We start from the raw sequence: 20,041 nt of genomic DNA on the forward strand, positions 1-20,041 counted from the left end.
CTGCCGTAGACGCCGAGCACCGAGGCGCCGAACAGGAAGGCCAGCAGGCCGGCCACCTCCAGCAGCAGCGCGGCCGTCTCGAACAGGCGCCGACGGTGCTGCACCGGCATGGTGTGCGGCAGCTCGATGCGCAGCAGCGAGCTGCTGTGCCACTCGGCCAGCGTCCCCCCGACCATCCGCAGACGGGTCACCAGGTCATCGCAGATGGGCCGACACTCGGTGCGGCAGTGCTGCACCGCGGCGTCCGGCGCCGAGGTCTCGTACAGCAGCAGAGAGTCCACCAGACGGAACAACGTGCGGAACTCGTCGGCCGACTCGCACGGCCGCATAGCGGCGAACTCGCGCATCCAGGGCAGCGCCGTCCTCGCGGAGAACACCGTGGGGTCGCGGCGCGTGGGAACGGCGCGCTGCAGCACGCGCACCGCGGTCATGTTGAACACCAGCGCGTCCATCCAGGGCATGGTGCAGCCGGCGCGGCGCAGCAGCGAGCGCATCAGGCACCAGAACAGACAGGAGGTGGGCTCACCGTGCGACGTGCACGGCCCGTCCTGCTGTAGAATGTGGCGGTGGAGCTGGGCATCGAGACGAAGTCGCAACGGCCGCTTCATGTCGGTACGATACGCCAACAGCGGCGAGACGGAGAAGAACTCGTTGAACCTTCCGCGCTGGTACATGTACACCTCTACGAAGCTGGCGGTGACGCCGTCCAGCAGCAGGTCGTGCTCCTCCATCGACATGGAGAGCTCGAGCCAGTGCTCGGTCTCGCTGTGCGACGGCGACCAGCGGAAGCCGGAGAAGTTGCGGCAGAGCGAGTAGTGCAGCATCAGCGGCAGGTCCGTGTAGCGCAGCTCATTCTGCAGCGGCTCGCTGGTGGTGACCTGCAGCCGGCCCAGCAGCCCGGCCACGGCCGCCGCCGGCCTGGCCAGCAGCTCGAACGGCGGCCGCCGCCAGTCGAAGCCGCCGTCGCCGCCGAACAGCTGTCGGTACGACCAGGCGTCGTCGACGCTGGCCGGCACGGCGCCGGTCACGTTGGCGCGCAGCGCGCCGGCCGGCAGGCGCGGCCCGAAGCAGACGGCCAGCTCGAGCCACTCGGGCGGCAGCGCCTGCGCGTGCCCGATGTGCACCAGCCCCTGCAGCCGGTACAGGCTCAGACGGTCCTGAAAGACGTACACAAAGGCGGCGACGGCCACCAGAAAGGCTAGAAATGCCGATGCGAGAAGCGCCGCTTTCGTGTGCCAAGGCGGTTTGTGTTCGTTGTGCTGATGAGGCTGCTGAGCTGCCATCGAGTCGCCTGCGCCAAGCTCGGGGGAGCCTGCGGTCGGTGAGGGCTGGTCGACCCGAGCAGACTCTTTGGTCGTCTGAGCAGCGGGGTGTTCCTCCGGCTGCGGCGGTGCTGGCGGGGGTGTTGAAGTTGTCTCCTGAGTAGAGGTTGTCTGACTGCTTGAACTCGGCTGCGAGCGAGATGAGACCGGTGGCAGTTTGACAGTCACCGCCCCCGAGCCCGATTTCCGGGGCTTCGGGATGGATGCTGAAGCCTCCGGATCTGGATCTGGAGATCCGCCGACGACGACAGGTGATGAAGCACCATCAGTCTGGTCCATTGTTTGGAAAATTAAACCTCAGCTGAGAGTTTGAAATGACAAATGATCGGTTGTATGATATGATGAGGTAGGATGCCGTGCGTCGCACGACAGACGTCATCCACTAAACGTGTCCTTCCTTCCCAAAAATGGAAACAAAGCGATAATACGCCGCATGGATACACCCGCGAACATCAATGACCTAGGATCAATGAGATCACGCTGGAAACAAAGCGATAAAGCGATATGCAGTCACGCCAAATCACTTCGTTGAAATCAAGGTTGAAGTTACTAACGATGACGAGAAAAAAAAAAACGTGTTGTGAGGTAGTTATGATCCTTCATGAGCCCGATCCGCTAAATGTATGGCGTTTAATCAATCTAACGCTGCATCCTCAAGCCTCTTTGTGGGTTACCTACCTAAAGGGTATATTGAATTAGGCTACCTATAGTCCGAGATAATGGAAAGAAACTGGACGGGCCATGATATTGTGTGTGTGTGGGGGGGGGGGGGGAAGACACGGAACGAACACTTTGATCTTCAAAAGGGCGGGGTGATAAGAAGTTAACCCGCGCCCCACTGGGGGGCAGAATCTGCCCCCCTCCCGTTTTTCGCCAGTAATTTCTAAACGCGTTACGCCAGCGACGTCAAACTTCCAGTACCTTATCATACATCAATTTAACACGTTCTCTGAAAATTTGAGCGTAATCCGTCGGAAAACTTTTGAGAAAATGACGTTTAAGTGACGTCATGTCACGTCATTTTCGCCAAAAAAACGGCAAAACTTCAAGCTAACATCTTCATTTTTCACCCTCGCCGGCCAAGGGGGGGGCGGGTGCCGCCCCCCCCCCCCCCATAGGGTTTTTCGCGATAGCTCCGAACACGCTGGCGATAGAGAGCTGAAACTTGGCATACCTGACTTTGATTCAAGCCGGATCTTTTGACACCAACCGCATTTTCGGGTCAGGTCAGGTCACTGACCTATGACCGATGACGTCATTAAGTGAACCTCTGCACGGTCTTCAGATGTCGCAACTTCGCTACGCCCTCACTGCCAGAGAAGCTTTCACAGGGAAATGAAACTTGCAGGATCTAGTATCCATTACGAGTCGCACAACCTGTATATCTCGGATTTTTCCTAGAGGTCATATGAGGTCAGGTCATTTTCGTGACCCCACCATTACCTATACCTAAGTCAATGGGGAAAAATGAAAACTGCTATTCTGGCGCCGGAAACGATCTCCAACTATCTCAAGCATACAGAATCGTGATTTGATGCACTCCTTGCAAGGTTAGATGCGTCACTTTTGCAATGTTGACCTTGCGTGACGTCATTTATGACGTCATCAAGGTCACATTAGTTTTTCATCAATAACTCCCGATCAAATTGAGCTAGCGAGTCGGAAAAGCCACCAATGGACTCAGGAAGACCTGCTAAATCGAATGATATGCGACATGACCTATTTTGACCAACTTCGTGACCTGGGGGCGCTGACCTGACCTTGACCTGAGGTCAACACCCCAAGTTGACCTTACCCAAGCAAAAAGTATATCATTCGACGCGCCTGAGCGAGGCGAACACGATGTTGCCAAAATCGCGGCTCTGCGGCCGTTTTTTTGCGAAGTTATTCGCCAACAACTGAACCGTACCTTGGGGCACTTGACCTGATCTCAGAGGTCACCGGTTGACCTAAGACCTTAAAATCGGGTACCAATCTCTGCGTCTCGTAACGGCGCATACGCTCGTTTTTTCCGCGACGCGCTAGCCCCACCAGAAGCGAAACGGCGAGGGGGTGGTCGTACCCCCCCCCCTCGGCCGGCGCGTATGTAAAAAACCAATAGGTCCGGCGAGGGTTAAGGGAATCAAGACGTAACAAAAAAGATTATACTTGATTCGACTTTGTCTATCAAAATCCTTGTGTTTTAAAAATTTTGCATTTTGGCCCAATTTTTTCTTATAAAAACTTACTTTTTTTGAAAATAATTATAAAATCCAAAATTTTGAGTGTATCGAAAAAGCGGAATATATGTCAGAGAAGCCGGTCCATTTGCACCTACACACCAATTTTTAGAAGAATCGGTTCAAAAATGTGGGAGTTATCCAAATTTTATGACGTCACGACACACAAATTTTTGAAAAATAATTTTTTGGGGAAGTTCTAGACCACGTACGGAAATAAAAACAGCACCATTCGACTTCCCGTGAAAAACTGCATCAGATAGACACCTTTTTAGGTCTTAACAACCTACCTCAAAATTTGACCTCACTTGACCTGACCTCGACCTGAAATTCATCTAGATGTGGTCTTTACCACTTGTTTAATGTGCGTATTGAATTCTATGAATAAAATGACCCATAAAACATGTGTCGCACGTGCCCTTTTTATTTCGTTTTTGGTGACCTGACCTGACCTTGAACTTGACCTTCACCTTGATCTTGCATGATATTGTATGCAACGAATATTGTCTTGGTTTAAGAACACGTTTTGGGCAACCAGTCTCAGTCCATTCTTCGGCAACTACGGTGCAAGGCCGATACTGTAGAAACTTGCACTGAACTTGACCTGACCTCTGACCTACTTAAGCAAAAAAGAAAATCGGCTTTTCAGATCCGCCTTGTTGAGAGCCTTCGATTGCCGTTTTGGTAATGTTTTTGAGAAGCTATAGCGCTTTTGAGAGGCCCATTACCTATATCTTTAGTAGCCGCGCTGGGGTGATTGACTTGCGGTAATTTTGTATAGGGTAGATGCATGCCTTTGTAAGGGCAAAATTCATACGTCGGAGAGAAATGGCGGGCCGGAGTACCAGAGTGCGTGTAAGGCCAGTCCGCCGCATGATAGCCTCCGGCGGGAAAGGCGTGCCCGCCGGGTGAAAGGCTGCGGCTGGCCGGCACCTGGGACTCGCGGGCCCGCCTCTCGTGGCATTTGCCAGTGCGGTGTCGTCGGGGCAACATCTTTCGGTAAGCGAACTTTTCCCTCCCCCCTAAATTAACGCCGCAGCGCCCAGGCGCTGCGGAAGTCCCCGACAAATGTCCTGGATTTCATTTGGCTTTCCGACCCGCCGCAAATAGCGGTGGGCACTCCCGTTTTATATCCAGGACAGTCCCATCTAAATTATAATTAATCGGCGCGGCGCGTGGCGTATATGAGTGAGCGATTGTAAGTGTGATGTGTATAGTGTGCGTGAGGAAAATGATCCGAGAGAATGACACTTCGTCCCGCGAGACCCAAAATACAATGTAATGGGAATGTGAGCCAAATCTTTGAATTGGGTAAAGGCAGATGCCGGGCTGATACACGGTGAACGTGAACGAACAATCATACGGGCCGCTTAGTTTAATACACCCGGGTGGCAGGCGGGCATTGTAGAGTAACTTTGATTAACGTAATGTCTGTACATGGGGGGAACCATTAAAAGGTTGCCGGTTCCGATGCTTGAAACCCCTACATAAAAATGGTGCACCGCGGCCGGGAAATCTTTCCCATCGGAGGTCAGGATGCCCGAAGTGTTCCTTCCGCCATAATCTGCGGCACGCGACAAGTGTAGTATTCCGCTCCCCGGCACCAGGGCACATTGGTACCCGGGCGTATTTGCCGCTTCCGGGCACGCGGCCCACTGGCCCGTGCTGGCGCAACGGAAGGCCAGCGCTACCCGGGATAAAACGCCGATCGGTCCTGATAATGCCGTGAGGGAGGCCCGGACGGAGCCCGGGTGTCGCAGAGGCGGGGTCAAAGGACATGACGTGGGCGCCGTTCGGCCATTTCCGCTCCCTTGGAGGTGGTTACCGGTCGAGCTGTTCTTACTTTTGGCTTCAATATCTTGTGTAAATCTTTGTTTCCATACCTTTCGTCACGTTCACACGCGTGAATCAGCCCAATTAAAGGGGGGCATGGGGGACAATTTGCTACCGCACAATATCTGAGGAGGATACGCACTCCGCAGGCGCAGGAGCGATAACGTCGGCGATTACGGCGATAACACAGCGATAAGGTCGGCGCGGCAGCGACAGAGCGGAAGGGCTCTCGAGATCGCTGGCGCGGTTGCTCGCGCACAGGGTGCGGGCACGCACCGTCTCGTGAGGTTCACGAGAGGCTCGGAGGACTCACTGGCGCGGGCTCATCGTCACGGTGATTTGACGAGAGTCAGCTGAGAGCTCCGCGGTGAGTACCGATCTGCTCCGAGCGGAGCGTGTGAGTGTCCGTGTGTTTGTTTTGTCTTTATTTTGTAGTGTGGGTTTTCAGGGTGTGTGGGGAGATTGCAATATTGGGTGCTAACAGGGGAGTGTTCGTATTATTTCAATTCACTAGCGTGACGTTATAGCTCGTGTGAGCTATGCCCACCACGGATGATGAGGGCCCTCGGGCCACATATGGGCCCGACCAGTCCACGTATTCGGTCCTGCCTCCGGCCAAAAACCTGGGGGCATTACGGGAGATTCCCATGTTTGAGCCGGACAAGGAGGGAAGCGTGGGCGTCGGGGATTTTCTTGAGGCAGTGGAGAACGCGGCCTCTTTGGGAAACCTCGACGCCAATGACATTATGAAGGTGATGCCGATGCGCCTGAGAGGCCCAGCAAAGGGTTTCCTCAAAACGTATCTGGCATCCAAACAGGTGGGCTCGGACGTGTTCGGGCTGGGTCACCTGTGGAAAGATTTTAAACGCGGGCTGTTTAACCGTTTCCGCAAGCCCACGGACCCGGTGGCGCACCTGCTGCAGCTCACGAGCTGTCAGCAGGGCGATACCGAGACCGCCCGGGGGTATGCGCAGCGGCTTAAATCGCTCGCGTATAAAACATGGCCGCAATTCACTCAGTCACAAGACGAGCCCATCCGCCAACTGGGCGAGAAACTCATCTACCAACACTTCCTGAAGGGCTTGAAGCCCACAAATCTCGAGCGGATCCATTTGAAGGGCATAGGGGACCTGGATGCCGCCGTGATCGAGCTGACCAGCAAAGAGACATTTGATGCCCTGCAGCGCTCGGGCGGTCGCTCCGTCCGAGTGAATCAGATCGGAGAGGAGACGCCTCGGGCGCTAGAGGAGATCCGCGGAGCCGTGCGCGAGCTCCGCGAGACGGTGGCGACCCACATAGCCAGCACCGCCGAGGCTCTGTCTCACGCGCTGGGGTCGCATACATTGTCTGCGCCCTACTCTGCAGCCGGACACGGCCGGGCGGACGCGCTCCCATTCCACGCGCCGGTCCCTCCGGCCTATGGGGCCGCTGTATATGGGTCGGGGGCGGTGCCGGACTCGGCCGGTCCGTCAGGATCCGCTGGCCCATGGTACGAGACGGCACTGTCTCACCCGACAATGGCTGACCCTGGGCTGGGGGAGACAACATATGGTGACAATTTCTATGGACCGGGAGGGCACCCGCCCCAGTCGGGGCCGGACATGTGCGACCAGGGGCTGGAATGGGCTCAGCCGTCGGCCTCTAACTGCCCGCCCGGCTACTCCCCGCATCTGAGTGGTCCGAGCGCGATGGAATACTGGGTGAACGCCGTGGGCTATCGGCCTCGGCTGCCCCAGTATCCCATACTACGGCCCGCTGCTCCGGGATACCAGGGGCAGGCTCCGCCGCGCCCCATGGGAGGCGCTCCGAGGGGACCGGTTGCTTGTTTCAACTGCGCCGGGCCCCATTACGTGCGGGACTGTCCCTGCCCGCGGCTGCCAGTAGCGCGCGGAGTGTACACTGGGGGAGCGATGAGGGCGCCGGCGCCGGGCGGGCCGCTCTGGCGTGGCGTGGGACCGAGACCTAATTACCCGCCCGGGGGCCGGATGACGGCTCCCAGGTTCCCAGCGGTCCGGGACCGCGTGCCGCCCCAGCAGCAGCCTTTAAACTGGTAGGGCCAGTCGGAAGCGCGCCCGACCGATTGGCTAATGGAGTTGACAGGGCGGGGGAGGATGACGTTCTCTCGGTAAATAGCCTCATTGAGAGAGAGTCGGAGCTGCCAAAGTTGAAAGTGAGGGTGGGAGATCAGAGCTTCTCAGCTTTGGTGGACTCTGGCTCCTCAGTGACGCTGTTATCCGCGGCGGCGTGGCAGAGGCTGCCCGTGCGGCCTAGCCTGAGCGCCGGAGGCGGCATTCGACTCCGCTCGGTCACCGGCGGAGAGCTGGCCAACATCGGCGAGGCGGTGCTGACGGTTGAAATAGGGGCTTTCAAACTCGAACACAAAATGTGCGTCATACAGGGCTTGCCCTATGACGTGCTACTCGGAATCGACTTTATTAAGGCGTCAAGAATGGTGTTAAATGCGGCAGAGGGGTGTGTACAGATAGGGAGTAGCCGCGTTCCATTCGCTTCCTCCTGCGGGCTGTATAACGGCCCGCGAGCGGTGTGTCTTTCCACGGACGTGACCGTGCCCTCGCGGCACGTGTGCGTGATCGCGGCTAAGCTGGACACGGCGGGCCGGGGCTCGTCCGAGAAATTGGTCGAGTTTGTTCCTCAGCCACCCGAGGAAACGCTCGAACCGTTTCTGGAAGTGCCCAGCTTGGTGGCCAAAACCAATTCGGCAGGCTATATCCAGATCCCACTCGTTAACCCGACCGAGGACGACATACAGCTGCCCGCCGGCTACGAGCTGGGGCAAACTCAGCTGTATGAAGGGCTGGTCGCCACGGTGCATGTGGATCCGGTGGGAGGTCAGGACCAGGACGGTGTTGGGCCGCCGCTCTGGGCCGGCCGCTGGCCAAGCCGCGAACACTTTCTAAGTCAGTTCCCCCTGGAACATCTGAGTGGGGATCGCAAACGGCGTGTGGAGGATTTGCTCTGCCGCCATCAATCAATGTTTTCATGCCACGATTATGACCTCGGCCGCATAGAAATCGCGGCACACACAATCCGGCTCAAACCGGGAGCCGAGCCCGTGCACTCGCGCCCGTATCCGTGCTCAGAGCACCAGCGCCAGGAGCTCTGGCGACAGCTGGAGGAAATGCTCAAAAATGACCTAATAGAGCCGGCGTACGATGGGTTTACGTCCCCATGCATCCTGGTAAAGAAGCCAAATCCCACCTCAGAGTCTGACTCCTGGCGACTCTGTCAGTCCTTCGTAAAGCTCAACTCGATCACCGAGACCCTGAGTTACCCGCTCCCTAATATGCAGCGCATATTAGAAGATCTGGGGCGTAACAAGGGTTTCGTGAGCTCGATGGACATGACAAAAAGCTTCTACCAGATCCGCGTGCTGCCTGAGTGTGCCAAGCTCGCTGGGTTTATAACACCCTTCGGGGGCTATAAACCCAAAGTGCTGCTCATGGGTTTGAAGAATAGCAGCGCGAGCCTCCAGCGAGTTGTAGACGCTGTGTACGCCCCGGTGCTGGCGACGGGAAAGATCCATTGCTACCTAGACGACCTGATCTGCTCAACCGCCACTGAAACCGAGCACCTCGAGATGCTGGAGAGCACCTTCCAGCTGGCTCGGAAGCACGGGGTGAAATACAAACCGAGCAAAACGAGGCTTCTCTGTCGGTCGGTCAAACTGCTGGGACATGTCATCTCTCCCGAGGGTATAAGTGTCGATGACAGCAAGACACAGGCTATCGCCCAAATAGCAGAACCGACCAACAAAACAGAGGTTAGAGCCTTCGTGGGCCTGGCCAACTTTTACAAGCGCTTCGTGCGGGGTTTTGCGGCCCTGGCTCGACCCTTACTGAACTTGCTGAAGAAGAACGTGCCCTTTGTGTTCACTGAGGAGTGCAGGGAGTCCTTTGAGGCGCTGAAACGGTGTTTGTGCGAGAGTCCGGTACTCCGGTACCCCGACTTCTCGGGTAAATACCCATTTCACGTCTACACCGACGCGAGCTCACGAGCACTGGGAGCGGCGCTGCATCAGGAGTTCGAGGACGGCTCTCACCCTATAGCCTATGCTAGCCGGGTGTTGACGCCGTCCGAGCTGCCGCAGCCCATACTGGTCAAGGAGAGCTTGGCTGTGGTCTTTGCTGTCTGTGAGAAGTTCTTTTACTATCTCGACGGACGGCATTTCATACTGACCACAGACAACAGCGCTCTGAGATACCTGCTCCAGGCCACCACGGAACCAAAGGGCTCCTCACGACTCGTTAGGGATGCATTGAGGCTGCTCGACTTCGAGTTCGAGGTGCGACACCGCCCTGGGCCCGAAATTCCGCACGTAGACGGCTTGAGCCGTTTGACTTGGCAGGCCATGAAAGAAGGGCAAGGCCAAAAGGTGACAGCTGACATTGACCTCGACTCGCGCACTCGGCCGGTTTGTACCGTCACGGAGATGGGAATCAAACGGCTGAGTGCCGAGGAGCTGCGATCCGAGCAGCTCAAGGATGAGCAGCTGAAACCGATCATTCAATATCTGGAGGGAGATGCCGCCGGCCAGGGACCGCTGCGGCACAAGAAATATTTCATGAACGAACAGGGAATACTTTACTGTCGCTCCAGATCGGGCGGAAATCATCAACTGGTGGTCCCTAAGTCGCTAAGGAAGGCCTTGATGATTGATCACCATCAGGGCAGCTTTGGTGGCCACGTCGGGTGGCGGAAGATGTGGAGTGGCCTCCGGCCAAAGTACACCTGGAAGGGCATGACTGCTGACCTTAAGAGGCATGTAGGTCAGTGTGCCGACTGTGAGGGGCGAAATGCGGGTTTCATCGGCAAAGCACCAATCCAGGACAATTACCAGGCGACCCGGCCTTTCCAAAAGGTCAGCATTGACTTGCTGACCGGCCTGCCTCTCACCGACCGTGGGAATACGGTGCTGCTAACCGTGGTGGATTGTTTCACTCGTTGGGTGGAGCTGATCCCCTTGCCATCTAGAACGGCCAAAAATGTTGCACTGGCCCTGCGCGACCGCGTTTTTCTGCGGCACGGAGTGTGTGATGTGGTGAGTGACAACGGCGCCGAGCTGGTCTCGGAAATTGTCACCGAGCTGTACACTCTGTTGGGGGTGAGAGCCGGCACGTGCACCGCATACCACCCGCAGGCCCAAGGCGTGGTGGAACGTACACACCGAGTCATAGCGGACATGTTGGCCAAGTATATTTCCTCTGGGGAGCCCCACTGGGATCTGTATGCGGCTTCATGCCAGTTCGCCATGAATAACTCTGTGCACGGCTCCACAAAACACACCCCGTTCTATCTGGTGCACGGGCGCTCGGCACAGCTGCCAACAGATGCGCTGTTGGATGCAAAGGCGGTCCAGTGGCGCGACTACCACGAGTATGTGGAGCAGTTGCTTAGAAACACTCAACAGGCGTTCGCCGAGGTTCGCCTGAATGTGAAAAAGGCTCAAAAGGCCAATCAGGTCCGCCGAAACGACAAAGCCCGATTGCGCACGCTGAATGTGGGAGACGCTGTAAGGCTTAACAATCCGCAGCTCAAACCGGGAGAGAAAGGAAAACTTGCAAGCCGGTGGAAATCCGGCTATATAGTCATTGACAAGTTTGGTGCTGTCAATTACTACATAGAAAATGTGAAAACTCAAAAGAGGCAGTTGGTGCACATTGACCGCCTCAAGCTGCGCCGCAGTGGGGAGGAGAGCCCGACGCGACGAGAGCGCGCCGCCGGCTCCGGCCCTGAGCGGATCTCGCCCTGCCCGGCCGAGGAGGGCTGGTACGACGCTGAGCCGCCGTCACCGCCGCCGGCGTCTCACGCACATTCCGCAGCCGACGGCGCCGCGCCGCCGATCGAGGCGGCCGAGGCCGCTCCGGTCGGGCCGCGCGCCCGTGGAGGCACGGGAGGCATAGCGGGTGCGTTCAATGACCCCGCCGGTCCGAGCGCCAGGGCTGGGGAAAGGACGCCCCGTGGAGACGGGAGGCGGCCGAGGGACGGCGAGCGCGCAGGTAATCAGGGGCGGACCGAATCCACCACGCCGGAGCCGACCAGCGGGTCGGATAGCGAATCGGAGGGCGACTCTCTACGCAGCGCGACGGAAAGCGGGTCATCGTCCGAAGAGGAGGATGACCCGGCCCACCGTTACGCCAGAGTGGAAGCCTCCGGGCGCTATCCGCACCGAGAAAGGCGGCCTCCGGACAGGTACTCGCCCTGATGCCGCAAATAGCGTCGGCCAGTCTGCTCCCGGCGGGACAGGTGTTAGAATCAGCGGCTTGCACTCCGACTCTGTGGCGCGAGATGGCCCGAATCGGTCTGGGGTCGGCAATGTTGCTGGCGGCGCTCCTGCTACTGGTGATGGCAGGCCCAGGTGAGGTGCTGCATCGTCCCGGGGCGATCTTCGTCCGCCGCGGGACGGTGAGTATGGTGGGAAGCACCTACCGCGTACTAATACATCTACATCCCTACGATTACAGGGTCGAGCTCGGGACAATGAAAGCCTTTCTTGCGAACTCTACCAAATTACTTAAAGAACTTAAGAATAGGGCTGAGGCTGAACCCTCGACATTTGACGTCTTAAACAATACAATTCAAGCCTTTGACACTCAGGTGAAGAGGGCCACGCAAGCGTATGCGGTGCTAGTTACGAAAAAGCAAATCCTCAACGAATTATTTCCCGAACCCGCGTCGAACCCTAGGTCCGACGGACAAATCTCTCAGCGAAGGCCCTTCAGGCAGGATTCAATTGTAAACCTATTCGGACTGGCTAGTGCTTCCCAAGTCGAGCACCTACAAGAGTGGGCGGTGGCCGCGACGGCCACCACAAATGGAATATTACACGCCGTGGACCAACAATACACTCTTATTAACAAAACCGCGTCAAAGCTAAATCAGCAGGAAAATCGTTTAAATAGACTGGATGGTTTGGCCGCCGAATACGCAACGCGTATGGCCGCTCTAACTTCTTCGACAACCTCCATGACGATCTTGCAAGTGGTACAGGATGCCGTGCTGTCTTTACTTAAAGGCTCTGTAACCCTTCTCGAATATACCGCAGAACTACGTTTACTCTTAGATGAAGAAATAAATCAGGCGCGAGATCTCGTGATGGGAAAAGTGCCCCTTACGCTTTTGACACCTTCGGAATTCCGCGCTATAATGGAAGAAGCACGAGCATCGTTACCGCCCTCCTACTCTTTCTCCGCCTCCCCTGCAGACATGGCGTCAACTCTGTCCACCGCTACAATCACTGTAATTATCAAGGAGGGAGTCTCTCCATATTACGGGGTGCTCGAATTTCCAATTCATCGGGAAACGTTCCAAATTTATCAATTCCGCTCGGTACGCGTGGCGAGTCCGAGTGGATATCCCATAACAGGCCGATTTGACGTCGGTAACCCCCTTTTGGCCGTGTCAGGGGACCGCTACTTTTCGACAAACACGGCGAATATTTATGAATGTCTAACGGGTGCGCATCCCCGGTTTAAATCTCTCTCTGACCATATGTGCACGGCCGTAGCCAGCGTGTTTAAATTCTCGTCGAATGTTACTCCGGCTAGCTGCATTGCCGCTATATATTTCCAAAGCAAATATGTATCGGATATTTGTCCGCAAACGGCGGAAATTTCTAATCTTACACTGTTTGAACACGTTCAAGAGAATCAGTGGCTTTATAGTTGTCCCGACCCGACCCATATGCTGCGAGTTTTCTGCCCGCCCGACGGAGAAGAGACGCACAGTAGTGTTCCTCTTGATCCGAACGGTGGGTTGCTCCAGCTACCGGAGGGGTGTAGTGGATTGCACGGAAAGGTAGAGCTCCCCGCCACCTTCGGCCTGCAATCCCGATACAGGGTGCCGGTTCCGGTACATCGGCCGTTTCCGCGGCTCGAGGCGGACCACTGGCAGTCAATTACAGCAGGGTCGGCGGTGCCGGCTGAAATAAATCAAAAATTGAAGGCGACCATCGCCAAATCATCCCAATTAAAGCTACCATTGAAAGAATACGAGGCGACCCTCCGCAAATTGAAATCTGAAGCCGCCCGCAGTACGTTTCACCGAACCTTTCACGCCCCCTCGTTCGCGCCCGCAGTCAGTGTGTCGGCGGTACTCCTGGTGGGGGTCGGAGTTATCGGATTATGGCTGGCGCGCTGGCGGCTGTTAAGGAAAAGGGGGTCCCGTGAGCCCGAGTCCCGTCCCGGCAGTAGGGCAGCCGACATGTCAACTGAAATGGTGCCGTTGCAGCCAGTGACCGGACCAGCGGGTTCCACTCCCTTCCCTCTGCCTCCGACGAGACGGCTACTACCGGCTCCACCAGTCACCATACGAGAAATCGACTATGTCGGCACGGATGACGACGGGCCCCGGGAGACAACCTCAAGGCGGCCGCGCCGCTCCTCCCGCCCCCGTGCTCGTTAGCTCGATCACCCCAAGCGACTCAGTGAGATACACAGCGATCCGGGGGGGGCAGGTGTATTGGCGAACAACGCGTAAATCACAAGCCAAGGGCCGGCACGCTAGCCCAGCGTCAGCGCCGCCTCGACCCGCTGAAGCGCGCGGGCGGTCGTGTTGATGTGATTCATCAGGGTTTCCAGCCGGGCCGATTCGGCGGCGATCCGCTGGATCTGCTGGTGTTGTTTTTCCAGCTCCGCCCGTAAGCCTCGGGTGGCATTGACCACGATCTCCATCTGTGAAGGTGAAATGAGGGGTCAATGACATCCGCCGTGCGAGCGGGCGAACAAAGGGCGAGGGGCAAACTGAAGTAAACACCGCGGCTCCGCCTGAAATTACCGAGGGCAAGGGACAGAGGATGGGCGTACGGGGGGGGGTTCAAGGCTGAACTCAGGGACAAGGCTACTGACCGATGAGATCGGGCAGTCGGGTTACAAGGCAGGGAAAACAGTCATAATAGTTTCACGTACAAAATTTAACCGTTGGTGTCGGTGACGACATGTATATGAACCGCTGTGATCATATGCATGCAAACATGAGGCTGAACATCAATGATGAGTAGGATCGTGCCATAATGCCACGCCATAAACGGGTGTCAATGCAATTATGCATTGGCAGGCGATTAAACCGGCGCGCGCATAATGCACGAAAAGTGCCTGCTATTATATCACGCCATGAACAGGTGTCTATTCACTCGCGCATTGGCAGGTGTTTACACAAGCGTGCATATAATGCACGTATAGAACCAGAGTGCATGCTATCATACCACGCCATAAATATGAGCCAATACGACCAGCATTGTTGCATATTTATGACTGCGTGCGCATGATGCATGAGGCGTCTCCTAATACGAGCGCCATTATATTCATTTCATTAGTCAAGTAGATACAGAACCAGAGTGCATGCTATCATACCACGCCATAAATATGAGCCAATACGACCAGCATTGTTGCATATTTATGACTGCGTGCGCATGATGCATGAGGCGTCTCCTAATACGAGCGCCATTATATTCATTTCATTAGTCAGGTAGATACAGAACCAGAGTGCATGCTATCATGCCACGCCATAAATATGAGCCAAAACGACCGGCATTGTTGCATATTTATGACTGCGTGCGCATGATGCATGAGGCGTCTCCTAATACGAGCGTCATTATATTCATTTCATTAGTCAAGTAGATACTAGTGTAGTACATGGAGCATAAGGCTCAAACCACGAACCTATAGACGGTCAAACACACATCGCCTACGTGTGCTGAGGCGGGCCAAATATCGATATAATGTGCCCACACTCGAGCGGGGACGTTATATCCGTATTCCGTACCCGTGTGAAAACTGATTGATCAGTGGCCCAAGGACAGGCCAGTTCAATGCTTACCTGAGGCTCCAGCCCGGAGAGCTTGAATAGGACTGGTACGACCAGTCCCAGAAGGCCGAGGCACAGAAGCGTTACCATCACGAACCCGAGGATCCGGCAGATGTTGCACATGATGTAAAAAATAGAGATGCGTACTGGCAGAGCGCAGAGCGGTGAATGACGCCCGGGTGCGGTCCCTGGTCGTTCGTACACCGATTCGAACACATGTCGGGAGCATGTTCTCTCAATAAAATATCGTCCCGACCTCCCGACGACACAGTCGTGGGACCAATATATCCGCTCGCGGCCGGTCGCCATGTGTGACGCGGAATCGCGTGAAGAGACGCATCGCGCGGGGCAGGCCGACCAACGCCGCCCAATCATCAATAACCATAACCATTACCATTTCGTAAATGGAGAAGGCAGCGCCTTGGTGCGCTAGCGCGCCCATCCGCGCCGCGTGATCGCCAGTCCCCACTCCTCGTGGGCTGACGCGAGGGGAGGGGGGAGTCAATCACCGCGCGGCTTGGGACCCGGGCGGGTCCTTGACCCTCCCGGCCAGAGCCACACAGTCTATCCCTCCGCCGGACGGTTCAGCACCCGTTGGAGGGGTGGCCTCTGAGGGCCTGAGAGAGAGAGAGAGTGACCGGCGCAGGTAGAGCGGGAGAACGGCCACTGGCCATCCTGCCCCGAGGGGAGGATGGCGAAGTGGCGCCGCCCGCCGGCTGATGGCATTTGATAATGATGTTGACGGGGCGCGTGGGGTGGAGATGGTAGGCGATGGGGTGGTGCGAGCGCGAGGGGGGGGGTTGAAGTAGGGGGTGGGGCGTGGCTTAATGAGTGTGGGTGTGAGGAGATTGGGGTCGTCTTTCATCGGCGGCGTGGGGAGCCGGCGCACCGGGGTCATGGTCGGCCGCCGTGCTTCACTGCCGGCGGTTTATGTAGGGGGAGTGTACACTGAAAAAAATTTTTACTCACTTTTCTGAGTAATGACTGAGTTGCCATTTTGTCCAATGGTAAAACTCACTCTAAATCCGCGTACTCAGGTAAAACTCAGGGCGGAACGCAGGTAAGACTCGGGCAAAACTCATTGCAAGTGAGTAGCATGTGAGTAACAAAGTGAGTTGCCATTTTGTCCGATGGTAAAACTCAGATAAAACTCAGTAAGTACTCATGCGTAACTCATGTCCTACTCAGACAACTCAGGCCAAACTCAGGTATTAGTAAGTCATTACTCATGAAAAACTAGGAAGTAACTCACATGTAACTCAGCTGGTACTAATGTATAACTCAGGTAGTAGTACGGCCATAACTCAGTTGGAACTCATCGGTTATTCAGTGAAAACTAGGGCTGTACTCAGGACGTACTCACGTCGATAACTCATACGATACTCGGGTGTTACTCAGGCGCCGCCTGAAACGGCTGATCTGATTCGTTTTATATTGGCTCAAGCCAATGTATAGGCTCGCCGCCCATGATAACAGCTGCCGCATCAGCATTATGCAATATGCATGCATGATGCTGATACAACAGCCACTACCAGGCAGCTAGTCTATATATTGGGATTGGCCAATATATAACGAATCATTGCCCAAAACCAGCATACATATCTGTATTATACCATGCCCGACCAACGTCTAGTCTTGCACTATTCGCCCCAGCCCTTACAAGAAATACATGTTTGTAGAAACGGTCGCATTGCGCTGTATTTAAATTCTGACACACGCCAAACTGCGTCGGGGGGGGGGGGGGGATCGACTCCACGTCAGCTCAGCTTCACTCTTTTGCCAGCTTCTCGACCTCAGTCTTCGCGGCTACAGGTGGCTGGCGCTCAGCATTGAATGGTGTGTGGAGCACATGGATACACACAAACCACAGCGTGTTTCGCACTTTGTGCGCCGTTTGTTGACTGAGCACAAAGTGCGCCGTCGCCCACAGCAAAAGACTCCCTTCCAAACCATGGATCCCCACAAGACTTCCGTTCGCTCCACGATGAGGCGGCACCGTTCGTTTTCTTCGGACTTGTTATGATAGGGGTGATCCAAATTTTCGTCACCCGTGTACGCCACCACTGACGCCTTCTCCGCCAAGATGCAGAGGAGGCTCAATGGGCCGTTCCCTGAAAACACAATAAAAAAGTCAGATTTTCTTTTGCCAGTAAGAGAAACGGAAGTTATAGGGCATGCAAGGTGATTGAAATATCAAAAGTTATCAAGTTACTTCAGCTCAAAATTAATGTTAAACCGCGCCGTGCTGGTGCTCTGAGTTTACCGTGATGTACTGGGGGGAGGGGGTCGTCTTCACGTCCCCTCTTCTAACTCGGCTGTTGGGGTTGGGCCACGTAGCGACACGCCGTAAGCGGCTTTCGAAAAAGCATTAAAGATATTTAAGGAAATACTTGGGTAATTTTAAGGTCAAGTCAAGTCAAGCCAAGTCTTGGGTAAGTCAAGTCAAGTCAAGCCAGGTCACCAGAGGTCAGGAAAGGCCAAATTTTGCTTATTTCAATATTTTCGAAAAACTGGTGCTTAACTCGGAACCAAAAGAGCTGCCCGCGGAAAAATGCAGTCAAAAGCCCTTTCGACTTTTTTTTTTTGCTGGCGTTTGATCTCAGATTTGACCTCAGGTCAACAATTAAGCCTCCAGAGAGCAAAAACTCTAAAAAAGCCGTTTTTACCAAAATGTTTTCTGTAATACTTTCCACTCAAGAGTCACGACATTTATTTTGCCGTTAGCATAGTGTTCCTCTCGTCGGGACGAATAAACTATAATTAGACCTTGAAAGGCCATATTTAAAACTTGACCTTAGGTTGACCTAACCAGGTCATGTTGCATATCAGTCGATCCAAACCGTCAAGCTGAACACATATGAGGTGTTTTATTGCACTAGCAAATATATTTTATACATGCCAGGGGCGGATCCAGAAAATCTCCAAGGGAGGGGCCATTAGAAACCAGGAGGCCCCCCCATAATCCCACCTGTTGGAGGCCCCATCTTCCCACTTGTTGGGCCCCCCCCAAAAAAAACTGCGTCTATTGAGCTTATCTAGCTGTTCAGGCAACATCTCAACATCTGTGCAGGCTTGGAGGCCCTCTGTGCAGGTTAGGAGGCCCTGTAAAAGTGGTCATCTCTGTGAGTATAAGAGACCTCCAAGTTATGAAAAGCTTTCCAATCTTCTAACAGAGAAGTCTTCTCAGCTAGTCTTCTAAGAAATAACTAAGTGGGTAGGTTAAAAAAAAACTCATCGGATTTCGGCTACTTTATTTTCAGGAGGCCCCCTTTTCAGCTTTTTAACTTTTTAACTTTTTATTTTATTTTTGAAAAAAAAAATCGACCAAGGGGGGGGCCATGGCCCCCATGGCCCCCCCTTGTATCCGCGCCTGATACATGCCGTAAGGTTGATACTTGACACATGGTAATGGGACAGTATCAAAAACGCTATACAATGAAATCCGTTCGATATTTTTTTGACATTTTACCTCAAACTGGTGTGAAATCGAGCGGTGAATTCCCTGAGCGAAAATGACAAAAATATCGAACGGTTTCCATGGCACGTTGCGAACGGTGCGATCGTCAGCGACCATTGAAATTTTTCCGATGTTAAGTCATTTGACGTGACCTGACCTTGAACGACTTGGGTCTAAAATTTCTTCATATGCAGAAACAAATGTATGAGCACAGAGCAGGTGTGCCGAAAATGGTGGCGCTGCGCGCCGCCGTTCTTAGATATTCGCGAAAAAACTGAGGGGGCGGGGTGGGGGGCGTAAAACGCCACCCAGCACAGCGCGGGTCAAGGTCGGATGGTCACCTTAACAGTCGGGTTTTAGTCTCGTAAAACACTTCCATGGGCGTCCAATATTAAAATCAGCTTGAAACAATCACATAAAATGTGTTATACTTAACAGTAATGGAAATAAGTATTTCACGTCCAAACGCGTCTCGCCGCGGTATCTAATAATCTAATATGTAAGGAAGGTTGAAAATGCTCGCTGAAATCGAATAGTGTACGAAAATATGTGTGTAGGCATTAAAAAAAAAAACAGTCGGAAAAAATAATAACAGTGGAAAAATAATAAGCACAAACGAGACAAAAGAATCTTAAACGGTTCAGCGAGCGGAATTAAGACCATGGGCTCCACCACCGGGGGGGGGGGGAGGGTACGGGGGACGTGTCCCCCAATATTTTACATTTTTAACATTGTGCCTATGGATGCTGCATGGAAAGAATCGACTTCAAACAACCTTCGCCCCCCCCCCCCCAAAAAAAAAAAAAACATCGGGTCGTGACGGAGTTCTTGTTTAAAGAAGTAAAAAGGGTCAAATGAACGTTCTTTTAGGATAAGGACAACATTATCCCACAAACATGTTTTTTTTAACCCTCGCATGTGTAGGGGGGGTCGGATGGACCCCCTTTCCCCATGGTTTTTCGCGAATAACTCGCGTAAAAAGCGGCTGATCGCGACGAAACTTTCAGTACCATCGCATTGATCAATTTTACACCTACCCTGAAACTTTCATGACCCTGACCCAAATGACCTTTGACCTGTGACCTCTTTTCCGAGACCATGTTTGGCCGGAATCGCGATTCGGCGTACGTCGGCTCGCATTAGCCGCGCGTTTGCAAGCTTTTCGTGGTTTCAAACGTTCAAACATGTGATTTGATGTTGCTCCCATGCATTAGGGTGGCTGTCAAGGTCACCTGAAGGTCAGGTCAGGTCATTGACCTTTGGTGACCTCGGGTGACCTCGGTTCACTTTTTCGAGTTTTACATGTTTCTAGGCTAGTTTTTGGAGCTGAATTCGAATTTAACAACCATTTGAACATTTACGAAGTAGTTTTGGTGCCTTCGTAACAT

This window comes from Amphibalanus amphitrite, unplaced genomic scaffold (genome assembly GCF_019059575.1).
Source record: "Amphibalanus amphitrite isolate SeventyFive unplaced genomic scaffold, NRLGWU_Aamphi_draft 000059F_arrow, whole genome shotgun sequence".
NCBI classification, from domain to species: Eukaryota; Metazoa; Arthropoda; class Thecostraca; order Balanomorpha; family Balanidae; genus Amphibalanus; species Amphibalanus amphitrite.